This window comes from Lonchura striata, chromosome Z, assembly GCF_050655825.1.
Source record: "Lonchura striata isolate lonStrDom1 chromosome Z, ASM5065582v1, whole genome shotgun sequence".
In the NCBI taxonomy this organism is placed as follows: domain Eukaryota; kingdom Metazoa; phylum Chordata; class Aves; order Passeriformes; family Estrildidae; genus Lonchura; species Lonchura striata.
The window spans coordinates 51,126,720-51,146,096 of NC_140740.1; the positions used below are offsets into that span (position 1 = coordinate 51,126,720).

Genomic DNA, 19,377 nt, shown 5'->3' on the forward strand with positions numbered 1-19,377 from the left:
GAAGATGTCTGAGCTCTCTTTTTACCTGTTTTCCTGGGCTCCCCGAGCACAGAGCTGGTGAGGTTTACCAATTTCTCAAGTCCATGAGAACGTACCTTCCCTCTCCCGACCCATTCGTGGGTGGATCCCCGTAACTCTCCGAGTTTCAGGTCGTAAGTGTGTTGTGAGTATACCCTAGTTCTTTCGCTTCCCCCGTAGCCGACCACCTCCCTTGCGGGCTAGTGGAACTGCGGTTTATTGGGGTCTGCTCTCGCATCGCGACTATGTCACATCTCACACACCCACTCACGCCCCACCCAACCACGCGATATTTACGGCTCCTTTTCCCACGTAGATTCTTCATGTACATCAATTTTATGAGTGAAGAATTGCTGCTGCAGCCTTGGAGATTTAACTCTGAATTCTGAGAGCTCGGGGCCTGTGTTTTTTTTTTTTTTTCCTTAATGTGGCTTTTGCAGCTTTTTGGAATCTGGTTGGTTCTGAAGAATTCCTCTGTCCTGTCTGGCCACTGAACTCAGAGGGGCGCTGCCTGGATCGAGGATAGGGGAACCCCCTGGATACCCCCAAACCGGATCATGTCAGGGTCACTAAGATTGTTATAAATGGAAATTTACTCAGCCAAATTAAAAATAAAAATAGTTTTATTAGAGGTCAAATTCTATCTAGCCAGCCACAAAAAAAAAAACAAACAGTGCTCAGCCTGGGGATCGACCCTGGGGGTGTGACAAGGAGTCATCCCCTATGCCCACACACCTCCATCCTTGCACAAGAGATTTTTTTATAGGAAAAATTCTTCCTGAGGCCAAGATTTCAGCAGTCAGTCTTTTCTTCCATTCAGAGTCCATAGGTTAAAAAGATTTTCTTTTTTTGGTGATGAGGAAGAACAATTCAGTGTCCAGAGTTGTTGAATCCCTTGATGAAGTTTATAGGAACACTACATTCACATGTATCTGCCCAAGAATTCCCTTGATATCCATTTCTGGTCATTTATGCGATGATCAGCACCTGGGGTCCCCATATCTCTCCAGACATGGTCCATCTCCTGGCTGAGCCACATCCTTTTATTTGTAAATCGGGTTCAAATATACACCAGGTCTCACCTGCGAGAGTGGGGAGGTTTCTAATACAAACGAGCATAATCTAATAAGTATCCAATATTACATATTTCATACAAGGAATGGCACGAATTATGTTTACTACATATAACAATTCCAACAAGTCCTTAGAGAAACATCACTCACCGCAGACAAGCATTTTAAAAAAGGAGAAATCAAGACATAGAATTTTAGCCACATTTATTTATAATGCTACCTGCTAAGACACTTTAATCATCTTTAAAATATTTATTTGGCAAAAAAATCTTGTTCAATATTCAGGTTTTTTTTTGTCTCACAACTAAGCAGCATATTATGACATTCACAAGAGACATACAAGTTTGTCAAAGAGACTGATACTCAGTTGCAGCATTTCTTGGACCTTTTTTCAAAAGGACATTTTAACTAGAGGAATAGATTCTGTGTTGCTTTGAGAGATCCATTAAAATAAAAAATCTGTCTTGTGGAACCTGGTGTTTCTTAATACCTAGTATGGCTTCCTAACAGTAGATTAAAAATAGCAGAACTTGGCTTTATACATAGAAATACAAATTGCTATCTGGAAAGAAATCTTTTTGCTTTGGCATTGTTATTTTGAATAAATTCTTTTATAAGTGAGGTGTTGGTTGGTGTTGGGTGGTTTTTTTGGTTTTCTTAGTTACAACATGAAACACAAAAAGGCATTGGCCTTTTATTTTAAGTGGAGGAACTGAAATGTAAATGGTGATGCTATCTAAAATTGCTGCAAGTTGTCTGCTAAGTGGAGGCCAAAACTGCATTATCAGGGTTCTAAAATTAGAAATATATATTTTCATTTCTGTTTTGGCATTTTCATAATCATACTCACATTCAAAATGATGAGGTCCTCCTGACTGAACCAAGACAAATGTAAATTGCATTTCTAAATATCAGTATTTTCCTACTAAAATATAGTTGTCCTGTCCTTGCCATCTGCAGGCAGAAAACTAAGGTAGAAGATAACTTGGCATTATTTAAAAATAAACTTACTTTGCTAAAAGAATCATTAAGCTGTGCTCATACAATCCATTGTTTGTGCCATGTATGTATATGTCCTGAATTAAATGTTTTGAATTTAACTTTTTCTCACAGGATTAGAGCTTGAAATAAAGTAGAATTTACACTGTGTACTTGAAGAAGGGATCATATTCTTTTTCACCCTCAGAATACTTGAACAAAAACCTCAATGAAAATTTTCCAACCTCGAATAATAACTGACTTACTAAATGCAAATATCATTAAATTATTCTTTAAAGATCTAATGCCTTCATAATACATTGACTTAATTAAATTATATCAGCATTCTCTAAGGTGAAAGAGGCATAATGTCACAATTGTAAAATTAAAAATACTCTTGAAGTGCATTTCTATCAAATGAGGAGGTTAAAGAACAGCTGCAATACCCTGGACTTTGACGTTTGTAGTTACATGCCACTGAAAAAGCAGCCAGGTAGGATGAAGAGAAAACAAACACTTCTTCTGATTTATAATGCTCTAGCCTTGAAACAACACTGTGTTTTGCTAAGTTTAGCAAGTCAGCATTTCTGTTTCCATCCTATAGAAAGTTCTGGGGAGGGGCTATGCAAGTATCCTGATTTCCAAATTCACAAATACTTACCGGCATTAAAATTTGTTCTTTATGTCATCAGTTTTCTCTTTTGTGTCCTACCATCAGCTAAATTACACATATAGTTTACTCTTGAACAATAATTTTCTATGCACTTTTTGGGAGGAGATGCCAAAGATGTAGCATGAGACTGGTGCTCCTGGAGGCCAGGAGGTAATGAAGGTGCACATGCAATGCCAGCAAGGGGAGTGTACAGTGCCTAACTTGGAGGACCATGTTAAGGATTCTTTGAGTTCCTGAACGTCGGAGATAAATTGGCTTCATCAGGTAGTTCAAGCATATCTGACCACCTAACTGTCCCAAACTGCCTTTTAGAGCATTCAATCCATTGACTCAATATGAAGAAACTTGGTATCCACATTCTTTGTCTACCTCACTGGAGGTTTATTAAGGGAGTGATGAATATCACTGGGTTTAAAACCTTCCAATGTTTCTGATATCACTCAAGAGCACTTTGATAAAGATGCACAGGAGGTATTTTAGGGTGGCAAAGAAATTGCTTCACTTCTAACTAGAGCCTTCAAAACCAACTTAAATATGTCTCAGGGGCAATATTCCACATGGCTGAATATGTAAAATCCACTAGGTTTAACACAGTTTTAATAAACAACCACAATAAGGATGAAGTATTTCAATTGGTACATCTTTTTACCATCTCTTTGTCCTGTATCTTCTCATCATGTCAAACAAATGTTAGATTTTTTTAATAAAACATTATGAAATATAATACAATATTAGCCATGTTCATGCTCTGAAAATAGTCATTAGAAGTCACCTTTGACTTATTTAATTAATTTTAGACAGTCTAATAAATTACTCTCTATCAGGGTGTTGAGATTTGGCTTGGAAACAATGGCCTTGAAGACCACTCAAATTAAGGCTTGAGAGTGGTTTTCAAGCCTGGTTTTCTGCTGTGGTCAGTCTATACCTCTCATCAGGAGATAACAATGCACTCATTGAAAGCAAGTAAAAGAGAACAGTGGAAAACCTTTGCTTGATTCATGGCAGTAGTAACAGATTGTGCTACTAATAGAGCAGAATCTCAGTTTTGGAACTGAGTAGGTTGTTCCTGGGATGTTATGTGAACTGGGAGAGGGACTCCAGAAGAGCAGGAGTAGGAGGGGTGTAAGAAGATAAAATGGACTGTGTAAAAGCATAAGAGAACCTTTAAAGTATGAAATAGACTATATCTCTTCTGTTTGTATTGTATGGCATGACATACTTTAAGGAGGTGACTGAGCATTGGACTGGAAGATGTTTAAGCTATGAAGGTTTATATTCCCTAGCTGATAGGGAATATTCATATCATCTGTGTGATATGAGGGGGACCCACTACAGTCCAGAGCATTAGAGAAGTTATTAACACCTGTTTATGGTTAGAATAGAGACAACACTGTTTATGGTTTGAATAGAATGCAAGCAATGTGTGTTCATTCTACAGATATGTTGGATAGAAGTAAAATAGTATTCAAGAGAATCACCTTCTGGTGTCTTCCCAGAGCAGAGATTATTCCCTACAGTTTTGTCAAGTGATCTTCATTTTTAGAATATATAGCCCTCATTCTCCCATAACCTTTTGTAGAAGATTTTGTAACTTATTTTCGGGGAGTGGTAAAATTTTGTTTTTCACAAATGGATTCCCAGTACAGAAGAAATGTTCATGTGATGTGTCTGCCTGCTCTTGTATAGTGAAACATTTCTACTTTGAGGTGTGTTTTAGCAGGGTGAAAAATTACAGCAACAAAACTCACCAGATATATTCCTACATATTAGGGAAACTTTAAGAGGAGTATAGGCATTGTTCAGATATCTCCATATAACTCCCAGAATAGAACCCAAGATATTAATAGAAAAACAGTGAGTATATACACTTCATTTCATATTTCAATGGTTTTTCTGCAACTATGATCAGAAAACATGTATTCCAAAATATTGTGATTTTACGTGTAGTTCTCCATATTTAGTATTCATTTTTTATAAACTCATGTCCGGTTATATTTGAACTGTGAGATCAGCCTTAACACTATGATGTGGAACATGAAAAACAACATCTACTGCTCTGGGAGAACAGAAGCAGAATGGGAATTTAATTCCCATTTCCCATCTCCAACCAGGAAAAGCAAAGTTAGGGTGTATGGATTCTCTTGGGAATTAATGAACAATTATTTCAAGTAAGTGGAAAAATTCCCTGGGATTAATCTGGGATATGATTTCTTTGCCTCTAAAAGAGAGCAACAAAATCAGCTTTTGTTCTTAGCTCTTCCAAGCTCAAGCTCATAAAAGGGAAGTTACAGAAGAGTAGTTGACAGGGTCTGTGGTAACTACCCATTCAGATGGATTTGGGGTCTGGGAGTTTTGCTGTGTTGTTTTTGTGATGCTCTGCTATTTCTGGCATGTCCTTGGAGCTTACAGCTAATTCTGCACCCAAGGGGAATAGGAAATGTATAATATTTGGATACAGCAGTTTAGACATGGATTTTTAACTGCTCAAATCCCACTGTATAGTATGTGTTCCTTCTTGCCATGTAGGATGTTATTGTATATCATCTGTCAAAACAGCACCAAGTAGAATTATTTTAGCTGTTAAACTAGTTATAAATTTAGAAGCTGCTAAATGTCAGTACTTTTGTTGTTGTTGTTTTAAAGTGGTTTCCCCCTAAGGGACTATTTAAATAAGCTCTCTTGTCTTAGTACACTTATCCAAAGGCACTCTGAGTTCCGCATCTGGCAGTTACTACCATCAAGGAAAAGCTGGAGAAGTTACCAAATGTATTAAGCTGATTCTTGAAAGCGATATTTTTTGTCTTTGGTTGAAACTATTATTATGAAAGAAAATGTGGAAGCTCATTTTTGCAACAATCTCAAAGAAATAACCTGTCTAGAAAAAAAAGTTCAGATTCTGTTTTCATTAAGTGAGAAAAATAGGGACTGAGAAAAATGCACACGTTTGCTTACATATCAGCGAAAGTTTAGGTCTCTTAAAACTGTATTTTTGATTTGAAATTAAAAGATAGCCATGTAATCCATAATATCGCTGTTTTAGTCAGTGTACAACTTATCCTATCACACTGCTCTCTTTACTGCTTCGTAAGAATCAATCCCAAATGGAAAGATGGAAGAACTGAGCCGGGGCACTTTATGCTCCATTGGTGGAAAGGGAAGGGATAACCTGAAGAAAAATTCATCTGTCCCCTTTAGTGGAAGTGCTTGCGCCTGCTTGGTCTGTTCAGCCCAGAGTTCACAAATTCTCTGGAACTGTTGCAGAACAAATTCCTTGTCTAACTGTTAATAGGTATAGGATATGGCATCTTTCCCTGATTAGACAATGGCCCATTCTGGCTCTCAGTGACCTCTCCTATACTGAAGCTTCCATCTTATCTTGGTTATTTTACTGTGGTTGGGATGCACTGCAGGAAGACCTTCCATCTTCCTGTAGGAAGCTCAGGGCAATCACAAAGGTTTGTAGCTTGACTGCTCAAAAAGAGAGGTGCCGATCATAGATTCTGTTGGTTTATAGTTGGGTTATGAGAAAAATACTTGCCTTCTCCTTTTTCAGTAAAGGCACACTTAATAAAGTCTAGAAGAATCATTTATCTTAAAAAATGGATATGCTAATGACAAACATACAACAAATTATCACTCAAAAATCATAATTTCCAGCATGTAATCACCCTCAATGAATCAGTATATATTTTTCAAATATATTCCTCAGGAATTTCCCGTATTGTGACCTATGTCCATTTCCCATCTTTTCACTATGCACATTTGAGAAGATTCAACTCAGTCTCCTCTATAATGACCTGAGGACAGAAATTATATTAGTCCAGTCTGAAGAAACACAGCCTTTTCTCTCAGTCTGTTTTTTTAAATACAGTGAGGCAGAACAGGGTGCATAGAGAAGGTGCCTGTACAAGTGATGAGGAGTCAGATTTTCCGGACATAAGCATAATACACCAAAATATCAACCTATATGCAGACAGAATTTGATATAAAATTGATAATAATCCAAATGACTTATTATTTATAGAATTTATAGTTTAATAGCATATAACATTTTTTATTTATGGTTTGGTGATAGCACTATATAAGGCCCTATCTTCTCCTTGCCTTTCAGGCATACCATCACTGAGTTTGTCTGTGCAAGTAAGGACTTTGGTGATAAAACAGATGAAGAATGTAAATATGAGCAAATAATATTGATAAAAGTGGCAGGTGAATGACTGTGCAATAGCAAAACTGTCTCTGAATGTTTTGTAAAGTCTCTCTCCATGCCCAAAATATCAGATAATACTCTCCTGAAGCACAGGCTTCATTCAAGTGATTCCAAATTGATTACGACAACAAATACCCCAGAAGTATGGTAGAGGCGTTGGGAACAGAATACCTTAGAGCTGAGGCTCAATGGTGAGGCTCTTTCCATAGCAGTTGAATTCATTGGTCATTTTTACTCCAACCAGTGAAAAAATAACTTTCTTACTCTGGGCTATTTGGTAGCCCTCCTTGTTTACTTGGGTCATGCATGTTGGAATGCCCTTAGATACTGAGCCACTAACAGATTCTCTGCTGGTTCTGAACAATGCAAACTGCCAGAACAGAGAAAAGCTATGAGAAAACAGCTAACAGTTTACTTTACATGCCATAAATTATAGAAAATCAAACAATGAAAAATGAAAAAAATCAAAAAATGGAAAATGTAAACACTTAGAATTTTTTCCAGTATATTCTAAAGTGTCTTTTCAATAATTAAGAGTTTTTAGGGCAAAATAGAACATATTTCTTAAAGAAAAATATTTAATCTCTCAAATTGATTTTGAGATTTTATTTTTAATCCCTTTGAGTGATGAGACTTCTCTGATGATAGCTAAGTCTTGAGAAACAGCAGGCATTAAAAACTAGCTCGAAGATAAACATAAAAGTTTAGAAAATTAGGATGAGGTTCATAATTGATTCTCTTTTACAGTGATTCTCTTTTATAGTTTGATTGATTCTCTTTTACAGTGAAAAAGTTCCAAACAATCTAAATATTAATTTATACTGATCACAATCAACATTTAAAAACCCCTGTTTTCAGTAAATATTTCCCCCACCAAACCCAAACAAGTTCTTTACATTTGAGCTAATATTTTGTGTCAGGCTCTGGTCCAATGTAAATTTGCTCAAGTTAGAAGACTTCAGTATAGAGGATGAATAACACTAACAGAGCCAGGGGCTATCATATGTGACTCTCAGGCATAATAACTTCAAAAGCATTACCTGGATTCTTCTACAGAGGCTTTGTTTAAAAAAAATATATGAAATCTCCTCAAGAGCACACTTTGGCTTTGGAGGAATATTTGGCAGAATTTTTTATTGGTTTAAATGCGTACATGGCTGACATAAATTACTGTAAAGAATGTTCCATCATTTCCCCTCTGGTTACAGGGGAAAGAAGCAATATCTCTGATCCTCTGCTGCATTACATAAAAAAGTTGGAGAGTCAGAAATGGGTGTTACAGTTCCCAGTACTGGTGCAGGGACATTCAGTACTGTGCTGCCTTCAATGCCTTTGGGGCAAAGTTTGGTAGTTTTGGACTACAAGAAGGAACGTCATTTATTACCTTCCACAATTAGTGATATGCAATATTTGCATAAGGTATTAATGGTAATAAAGGCTTTGCCGTAATAGCTGCTGAGCTTTCTGGATTTGTTTCAGCCTTGTGCCTGCAGTCAAGCGGAGGAGTAGTCTCACTGCCTTCAGCATAACTATCCTGATGAGTAGAACAGCATACCCACAGCCCTCAGGTAACTTGAACAAATTAGATCCCCAATAAAATGATTATGAGCAATCAGGAAGAAACCTGAAGGGGAAGTAGGAATTAGAAGCTGATATTGGGCTGAGGTAGAATGGGACTGAATGCATCTCTGATCTGGTAAACTCCTGGTACAAACACACAGTGTGAATTGTGAATCCAAATGTGAGGTTGTTTCTGTCTGAATACACAATAACTGTATATATGATGAAGAAGCTATGCTCACATTGATGGGAAAGGAAACGGTTTGGCAGGCACTCCTTTGACAGATGAGGGAGTGCTGACAACTCACTTTTTATCTGCATTTAATTAAGAAAGATTATGCTGAAAAGGAAAGTGTATTTATAGTTATATTTCCATAGAATAACTTACTGCAAAATTAAATGAGAAAAAAAACCAACAACTGGCTTCCCAGGTATTCAGAACACATTTGATTTCTGGAGTGTTGGCTCAGTTGTTCCACGTGGAAAGAGCTTGCATACAAGACTGTATGTGTATGATAAGAATGGTAAACACACAAATAATAACACCAGATATAGTCTCACACATCTACACAGCCAGCTTGCCCAGTTGGTTCAAGTTGCTGAAAAGTAACATGACAACAACAAAAAGGAATGAAATCAACACCTTAACTTGGTTTGAGATGCAGCTGCTGAGTGCTGTTGCTTACATGCAGGGAGGGTGAGGCCATGAGTCCAGGCTTAGCTTGGCTTACTCTCTTCTGTAATGGTGACAAACATGGTCAAGATATTAAATATTCATCATGGCAAAAAGTTGGATTTCAGAAATGCATTTGGTTGTGCTTTGAATTAATAATGTACAGTAATTGAGAAAAAATATATATCAAGCCTTGTAACTAACTCCAGACATTCAAGAAGCAATACAAAGAATTTCTAATGAGCTACTTCCTTACAAAATCACAGTGCTTGAGGTGGCTGGAAGCTGAAATTTCCATTCTGTGGGTAATTTGTTCCATTTAAATTAAAACAGATAGTAAAGATTTCCAGTGAAACAAAATTTTTAAAACATTAGAATTCATGCCTCGTGGAGTATTTGATGCTGACAATATTAGATGAGGAGGATGACAATGATGAACAAATGAAGTTTCAGGAAAAGCTGTTAATTTTTCAGATCAATTAAATTATGTGGGTTTTTTTTTTTAATATTAAGACAGTCAATATTTCAATATTAAGATAGTCAACTTGAAATACTTATATTGTCAGACATATATTTTCCTCTACTGAAACAGCAACATTATTGTGATATGATCAGACTAAAAGTATCAATCAACACGTAATGTTTAGTTTTCAATGAAACTGTACTTTCCCATGGGTAGAAATTTTTTCACTGAATTTCTGGTCATCTGTCCATAACAGAAAGCCTCTGGAGGATTCAGCAGAATCTTCACCCTGCTGCAGACACTGCCAGAAGGAAAATCCTCCAAATAAATGTATTTAATGGTCTTCCAGTAGCTATTTTCTTGTTGCCTTGTAATACTTATTTTACATTGAATCTCTCCTGATTATATTGCATGTTTAAAGTTGTGGATTTCTGCAGAAAAGATAAGAAAGTATTAACTCAGTGGTAAAACTTCCAAAACTTAAACAAGTATCTTACTTAAAAGTGGTAATATATAAATGGCACAAGTGTTACAGATAATGAACAAGAATGCCTCTCTAGTAAAAGAAAACAGTGGAGAAAAGACATGGAATGACTGTGTTATCATTCTTTTAGCCCTATAAAACCTTTTTCATCTCAAAACTAGTGAAAACAGAGAGCCATTTTAGGACCTCAGCAAAAGTACTGCATTCTCATTCAGGCTTTGCTTTTCAAGAAATATATGAGAACAAGGTGGAGATTCCCAAGGAGATCCTGCATATCTTATAAGTTATGAAAAGAAGCCTGAACTATGGGTAAAATAAAAAAATTGAAGAAGTAGAGATTCCTACTTCAAGGAAGAAAGGACTGAGAAAAAAATATAAATGTATAAATGCAGAAGATTGTAGAGGGAGATGTGGGAGAGGCAAGAGATCCTGTATCTTTTAAAGCCTATCTGGTGTAGTGGGCATGAACTGCAGCAAAGGAAATTCATAATGCACACTGGGAAAAAGTTCTGGATACCAGAGCAAAGCAATTGATATGTTTCTGTAGGCAAACTGCGGAGATTTGCTGACTGAAGCCTTGTGGTGAGAACAGGTTGGGCAGCTTTCTGGCTAGATGCCATGGGCAGGACCAGGCAATCTCTGCAGAATCCTTCTGTTTCTTGTCTCTGTCTGTTAAATCTGTGGTTCCAAACTATAGGTGTGGCTTTTCCCATCCCTGGGAATGACCAGTGCATTCTCATTCTATGTTCTTAGTCTAACTCTTCTGTCTAAGAACCAGACCATGCACAGTGAGAGGCAGGTTTTGATGCAGAAATGAGTTTTAGAGGGCATGTAAAAGAAAATCTGTGAAGGTATGAGAGAGCAAAGGGAAAGGATAATTCCAGCTTGGAAGGTGCAGCACCAGGAGGATAGCAGGAGCATCAGGATGGATCACTGAGCATAGCTGCAGCCAGTGTATCTCTGCAGCTTTCATGAACTGCTATTGCTGCTCATGCTTCTATTTGTGCTCTGACCAAACTAGAGGGCAAATGGCCACCATTTCTCCTTGGGCTTTACCACTGTGTAATGCCAACTCATGTCCACATAGCCCATGGTGTATGAAAAGTGTGTGTGTGTCTGGGCTTCCCCAAGGTTTTGACATGCTCTTCCACTGTAACTCTAATAAAAACTGGGCACTGGAGCTAGAATTGTCATTAGTTGTAGGGTATTTTTTTCCTGGTTTAAGTGGACAGCAAGTTTTTATGCAGGAGATTCATAATGTGGAAAATTCCTAGCATCAAGGGAAGTATAAAATGGAAGTATAGAATGTTGTTACTGTTAGCTTGGCTACTTCACTGTGAGCTGGATTGTAGCTTTGGTTTTAGAAGGCTGGTATTTTAGGCAAGTTATTTTTGTGCTTATCTCAGTTTCACATGGCTTTCTCTACCATGTACTGACACTATAAATCCAATAGAAGAAACTTTGCAAAGTATTCTACAGTGTGTAGGAAGGTTCCACAGAGGACTATTTAAAAAATTTATTACTCAGAATTTATCCCTTAGCAAGGAGGCAAGATTTTGTGTGAGAAGGAATGCCTTGTTTTCCCTTAATAATACTCTTATTATCATTTCAAGATGAAGATTTCCACTCAGTACTTGGTAATTAGATAGACAAACTCCTTAAAACCTGTTAGAACCATAACAGGAATGTCAAGATGGTAAAAATGGGCATTTCTCAAATTTGAGAAAGTCATGTGTTATGGAAGGCCAAATTTGATTATTAACAGAGTAATTATGTTGCAATATCCATAATCTCATAAAAGAGCTGGATAGCTACTGAAGAAAATTCCTGTCGCTCATCTGTATTCCAGGAAGGCTGGCTATTGATCCAGAATCACAGTGGGAACTAATATCTCAATAAAGATTATGACCAAAAAAATGCACATATTTGTTTCCTTAAAGCATGTGATTTTGGAAATTACTGAAAGGATTATTTCTAGAGGAAATTATTCCAAAAGTAATGTTCTGGTAGCAAATGGGAAAGAAAAGTGTTCAAGATTGCCAAATGGATATAGCAGAACAACTCTGCTTGGTAAATGACCTTTAGGCCCATCAACATATCTGGTCAAATCCGGATTAGGATTCACAGCCAATGGAGGAAAAATGCCTACAGGTAGAATTTATGCTCTCAGAGCAGAGGAACCGCTGTTGTCAGTGTCTGTGTGGCCATGTAGGTAAAATTGCAACCAAGGACTTTACAAATGGCTGCAAAAGCCCAAGGATGGATGGCTGTGCTCAAGGAAGATCAGGACAGCCACAGACAACCATCTATCCTTCAAACATTCAGTGCAGCTCACCTAAGCCAGTTTCTTTAAATTCCAGTATTTTCAGTGTTTCCATACGCCTCCACAAAAGGCAGGGAAAATAACTGAATGTATTGCTTCAGATTGTACTAGCTAGCCTGATGAAGAGAATCGTATTCGATTATTGGAATAATATATATAAGATTAGCCACACTTGAGTCTCTTCATAGTGAATTAAACATAATTTTCCTTTTTATTGCACTCCAGCAGCTGGGAGAAGGTGCTAATACTCTGTAGGGACTCGTAACCTCATTCCTCATTGTGTTTTTTATTTCTGTTGGAACAAGTATTTGCTTTAATCCTGAAATAATTTGTACAAACCTGGAGGCTGTTCTAAAAATGTACAGAGTCTAGGATTGCCTGCATTTTGCATGATGCTAATTATGTTCTCAGTTTGTCTCAGCAATTTGCTGTGGTAGTGTGTTTACCTTGAAGTGTCTCCTGTCTATGCTGTGGAATTAATGGCAGACAGACAAGATATCATTAGCAAAGGAAATATATCAAGTCAATTACATTGCATCAGAAAATTAATTTCATTAGCATATTAACATTATTGTGCCTCAAACAGAAATAGGTCTTATGAATTTGGATCTTGTTTTTAAATATTCTGTATTTTTTGTTTGGCTGACGGAATATTTTGGTTCATGCCTATTACAAGGTAGGGGTTGGAGTCATGCTTGAAAATTGGATCATGTTTTGGTGCCAGACAGCCTTACATAGCCTGGTTTAACCAACATACTCCTGGGTTCTGCTCTTTCTATTAATCTTTGTGTATTGCTTATGTTGAAACAGAGATTTTTTGAGTTCACTCAAGTTAACAAAATGAATTAAACATTTATATTCTAGCCTGTAGAGTTATGTGTTGAATTTTAACCTTTTACTTAAGAAACCTGTGCCATGGTACAAAAGGGCATAAGAGAATGCGAATTTATGAAGCTTCTTGCATAAAGACTGGAGATACCAAGAACCCAGATAAAGAGGCTCCTCTGTCCCTAAGCCTACTGAGAGATGGGACTCAGATAAACACCAAAGGACCAAAAGCGCACGCGTGAAGGAGAAAAGTTCAAAAGTTCAACCATGAAGAAAACCACGATGTTCAGCCTAAGAGACCACCAGAGACCCCTGCAGGACCACCACAGCAAACCACGCGTGCACAGAAGGGAGTGGACCTATTCAGCATGAGGGGCGAGGGCAGGCAGGGCCAGGGGTTGAATATGCAGGACAGTTGTGTAATGTCCTGCATATGGAACACCTTTGGGAATAAAGGTTTGGGTCAGACTGAGGCTCAGGGCACAAGTCTCAGAGAGCGATCCCACTTGTGTCAGCGCTGACAATACATACCCACTTCACAACTACCCCAAGCTGTGGAGTCTATTTATTTATTCTGTGTATCGCTTCAGTGTGAAGACAGAATACATGAATTATTCAGTCATGACAGATCTTTTTCTTTAGTCTGTTATCTTGATAAGCTGAGCCTAAATAAAAAAAAAAGAACATGCATTAATATTCTCAAGAACTCATATGTGTAAAGGTTTGTAGAAAACATTTTTCTTGCATCAAAGTCTTCCTTTTAAAATAGAATTTATTACATCTATCAATACTGTGTCCCACTCAAATACAAATACCACTCATCTTTGAAATATTATGGTTGTTCTTTCAAGGTAGGAAATATCAGGCTCATCACAGATATTTTTCCTGTTGGTGATCAGTGGGCTTCTCTAAATTACCTCCATTTGTGTAATGCATCACTAATTCATAACAGCAGTTTACAGATTAGATTATTATATTGAATAAAAAATGTTAAAGCAAGCCTTATAAGACAATTCTACTTTGTGGAAATGTTTCATAAGCAGTAACATCTAATTGATTTAAAACCTCGGTCAACAGAGGCATTTCGAAGATCCTAGACTGCTTTTGTCTCATGAATATCAAAGCCCTATTCTTTGCTTTCCTAGAAAAGTGCTGTTATGGAAATGCACATATTTTGAAGGAAGAGACAGAAAACTATTATTTACTATACTGTCACTTATTCAGCTATGGATCATGTGTATTGTATGCTCAATACAATTTCAGAGAGATGAATTAGCAAAGATGGAACCACAATCTGTAATAAAATCACAGCCCTATCGAATTCAAATGGAAATTTACTGAATTTTATCCCTTTTTCCTTGTGTTGCCTTGAGTGGCAAGGCATTTTGGTTGCCAATGTAAATATTGCAATCTTGTCCTCTGGAAGAACTTGGAAAGGAGAGCAGCTCCAGCTCCTGAAGTGACAGATATCTTGAAGGCACTGGGCTCTCTGTTGCCTAAAATACTTTGAAAGTGCGTGTCTCTGTAAAATTATCCAATACATAATCACTAGAGAAATGAAGATGAAATAATTTAAAATCACATCTGAGAGAAGGTCTTTAAGTTAGTTTTAGACAGTTGAAACAACGGCAGTTAGGTTTCAACAAATCTGTTTGCAGTTGTGGGTGTTCTGTGCAGACCACTTTGTTAACGAGATGATGCCACCTACCCTGAGGAAGACCTGAGAAAGGTTTTCTGAGTTGCAAATAAAAACAGACAACCAGGTTTCTAAAATCATGCCATCCAATACAAGATACTGAATGTCCCTTCTGTGGTATGCTAGACTGCATTTTTCCTGTTTTCCAATTTCTCTGCGGACTAAAATATTCTATGTTGACAACGCTCCATTCAAGTTGGAGTCACCTACAGATCTGGGTTTCTGCTGTTTTCATGGCTGAGTGTCACTTTTGAAAATTAGCAAAGGGTATGGAGGGAAAACAAACAAACCATGCTATTTTCAGAAACTACTTATATTGCTGTTTGTGGGACTATTCAACATTTGTATGTCAACACTCAGTTGTTAGCAGGTAGTCAGAAAAGATCAAGAAGCTTAAAATAAACTTTAGGTACTGCAATTTCAATTACTTACTAAAAAAATATCCACTCCTTGGTACAATAGAATCAGAGCCATAAAATTTATTCTAGGACTAGATGATAGTAAATTTAGAGAAATCCTGAAAATATTTTTCAAAATGCTGGGGTCAGAGGATTTTAAGACTGACTGTATCTTGTTTGAAATTCACTGTATAATAAATGTTGTTACGTGTTATGTCTGATGCAAAAAATGCCTAGTTATCTTTTCTCCTTTTTTAGTTTTTTCCTTTCCTTTTTTTTTTTTTCCCCAAACCCACTGCCATGGTCAGAGACATGTTTCGCTAGACCAGGTTGCCCAGGACAATTTCCAGACTGAATCTTCAGAGTCCTTGATTCTTTCTTCACTTATCTCTTCATTTACATCTACAAAGATTTTTTTTTAATCTCCTCTTTGCCTCCTCTTTTTCTTCTCTCTCCTGCCCAATTTTCAGTATGTTAGCCCAGTACTATTTGAGTTTACAGTGAGGTTTCACCTCAGACCTTAGTCTAAATAGAACCAAGAGCAGGCCATACTTATGTAGTAATCCAAAATAGAAAAACACAAGGAAAGGATCCAAAGTGTGCCACACTCCACTTTTCAAAAACTTCCTATGAAGCCGACATTGAAGTCTTGTCTGAGAGATAAACACCTTCAACATTTCTGTCCTTTAGCATTTTTCTGGTTCTATCAGATTTAAGTAAGAACATTGAAACCAAATTAGCATTTGAATGTTAGCTGTAATATCTGCTACTGATAATCAGATCCCTCTTTAGTTAGCTCTGTATAATCAAATGTATTGTTTTAAAATATTCTTTGTTTTGCAAAGCTGTAGGAGTAGAATGACACTGGATTTACAAGACAGCAAGTGAGATGCCCAGAGTACACAACAGGCTATGTTAGTAAAGGACTCCAGCCCTGCAGTCCATGTGGCTAGGCTTACAGCACTTTGCCAGTAGTTTGATAAATGATGGAGCAATCTAAGACAAATTTTCATATTGGAGAAGAGTTGTGAACTCAGAGTAGCTTGCTGTTTTCTTCATTTTTCTGGATCACAAATCAAATTAATTTGAGAGGATTTTGCTTCTGCTTTTGAGGAAAGCATGTTGTTTCTTAAGGAAAAAAAAATATTTAAGATCAGAGGAAGGTGGTTATAATAATTTTCTCTTCAAGTCTAAAGGAAAAATGCAGCTCTGAAGACAAGTATTTGCTATGATTCCCTTCTGGGTTTTGGTTTTGTTACTTGTTTTCCTTGGGGGTGGGCGAGATGCTTCATGTATGAGTTTTTTATGCTTTAGCAACCCATTTTGGTGACAAATGATGCTGTATCTGGACAGTACTAGATATTTTATGGTCCACTGGTAGGTGCTGTCTTCTGTAAATGCTTTTGGTGGGCTCTGGAAGCCACAGGAGAAACATGCCTGTGTGGCACCACTGGGGTGTCATTGCCTGTGTCACTCATGCAAGCAGACACAGGCCAGCTGGAGCTCTCCTCAGCCTGGGATGATGCCAAGTGGGTGAAGCTTCTGTTTCACCTCCCTCCCAGATGTTCTCTGTGTGACTCATCTGGCATCAGGGCTGCATCCACTCTCATTTATGTCCATCTGTATTATTCAGAAGCCATGGGAATTATTCAAAAGCCATGGGCTGAAAAATATATTTTTTTTTTGTTCTAAAAATATAAATTTATACCCCTATCATGTAGTTACATATTAATAAAATATTTCTAACTTTTGGACTGGTTAAGGGTATAATTTAGTGTATTTTTATATGAAGTATAAAGATTAGCTGATGGCACTGTCCTCCTGCAAATATAAATGTCTTTTAAGGTATTTTTCAGTTTCTTAATTTATTTCATTGCAGTTTTGCAATCTGTTGGCAGTTATTTCAAGACACAGACAGCAGTGTTTGGAACACACTGTATTTAGTGAAAATGTACTGAAAAAATACCTCCTAATTAAAAGAGAATTACTTTAGCAGTAGTACAATTCTAAGTAAGGAAAAGCCACAAATAAACAAAAAAAAAAATCTCAAAACAAAGAAAATACCCACCAAAGTCCAAACACCCAACAAACTAAAAAAATCTTGTATGTGTTTTCTTCTTAAAAATAGATGAAACTTAGTAATAGTGGTACGAAAATAGAGACTTGCCCTTCATGAAAACTGATGAGATTGCTTAAGAGACTATTCTTTTAGTGGTTTTTATATTGTTAAGACAAGACCTAATTCAAGTAGGGACAGGGAAGTTAATTAACAGACAATTCACTTTCCAAAAAGGCTATATCCTCTAAATCTGAAATGCTGGTACAAACCACTGCAGGCAGAGGCAAGATTTGGACCAGAGCAGGCCCCAGAGTATTGCACCCCCCCTCCACAGAGTAAATGAGGGCATGCCACAATGCTGTTGCAGTAAACACACCTTAGAAAAGAGTATGTTTTGGTATGTTTATGGTAAAAAATGGTATGGAAAATGGCAGAGATTAATTCTGAAGAATTCAAATGGAGAGGGATATGAAATAAATAACTGTTGATTCATGCTTGGATTTAGGAAAATACAGCTGTTCCTCAGCAAAATAGGAAAGGTATAGTATTATTTAGTCATTCCCCATTGGCATTTATTTAGTAAATGGGGATTCTAGAAAATAAAATGGATTGTCTTTTTAAATTTAGCCATTAATGTAATTGGTGTTTCTTTCATTATATCTGGAGGGAGTGGACCTGAGTTTTTGAATGTCTTACTTCTGTTAAGAGTGAGAGAATTATTCCTCCAGCCAAGTCCTGTTCTTCCCTCGTGGGAAGCAAAGTTCCCATTGCAAAAGGTAGAGAAGAATAAATTTGTTAGTAATTTTTCTCTAGTTTACATGTTATATGAACTTTTAAAGACACACCTCTTGTTCTTCAGCTGTCAAGAATATGTGTATAGAGAGAAGGGAAGGATCATTTTTATGTGTCTGTTACCCCCAGAGCAAAAATAAAGAGCAGGTATGTTCCTTTCACTCTCAATCAGAAATTATTTAAATCTATTGTTGTATTTAGCCTGAAACAAATGAGTTTTTTTCATAAAAATGACTCAAAAAAGTCTTTTAATTTTGAACTGGAACATTTCTGGTTCGCAATATGGCTGACAAAATTGGTCATTTAATATGACAAAATAGGGACAAGTATGGTAGAAAAAACAAACTGTACACTAGTTCTACCTCCAATGGCTTTTTAGGGTGGAATGGCATGCTCAGAAGGAAGCTATATGAGAACCACAATTCACATGGCAAATGCATATCATCAGATCCCTTTCTATAATGAAAACTCATGTGCATTTTTTTATTAAACACTGTGGGTGAATAATATCCAGGACACTTTCTAAAACTCTCATATAATTTATAACCTGAGTAATTAACTATTATCATCTGGGCTAACACTACCTGTACTTAATCCACTATAAAATGAGAAAAGTGTACGATGGTTGCCCTGTGATGAAATCTGCCTGAGAATTGATCTTTGCAGAGCTTTACCAAGATCAGGACAGATTTTTTTTTTTTTATGAGATACAATGGCATAAATTTGTAGCAGTTGTTTTGTGAAAGATGTGGAAAAGAATACATAAAAACTTCAGTTGTAAAAGTAATACTGAAAATAATTAGGTATAGATCATACAGAAATTAATGTCAGCTGGATGGCTTAAAGTAAAATGACCTAAGTAAATCAACATAACAGCAGTATTTATAACAGATAGAGATTGAAAGTCCACATGCCTACGATGATGACTAGTGATATAAAGTATGTTGATGAAGAGAGTGTCTATATTTCTCTAATACAAGTACAATTAATGTGAAATTTGTATGTGTTACATGGTGAGTTTAGTTGATTTACTACATTTTAATTATTTTCTTACAAAATACCAAAGAATACATCCTATATATATATTTTATGGGTCATTGTTTGTCCTATGCCTCTATCACAAATTTTAAAACTGCTTAATTTTTGATG

The 19,377-nt window shown here is 36.7% G+C and overlaps 1 long non-coding RNA gene across 1 annotated transcript in view; it reads right to left on the minus strand.

Annotated features, from left to right (window-relative positions):
* Positions 1-623: 623 nt before the first annotated feature.
* LOC146763816 (uncharacterized) overlaps positions 624-19,377 on the minus strand; it is a 47,983-nt gene continuing 29,229 nt past the window's right edge. The window contains exons 2-3 of the long non-coding RNA XR_014951564.1: positions 13,815-13,948; positions 624-10,079 (exon numbers count right to left, since the gene is read on the minus strand). This is a non-coding gene — a long non-coding RNA (uncharacterized LOC146763816). The remainder of the gene's footprint in view (positions 10,080-13,814; positions 13,949-19,377) is intronic.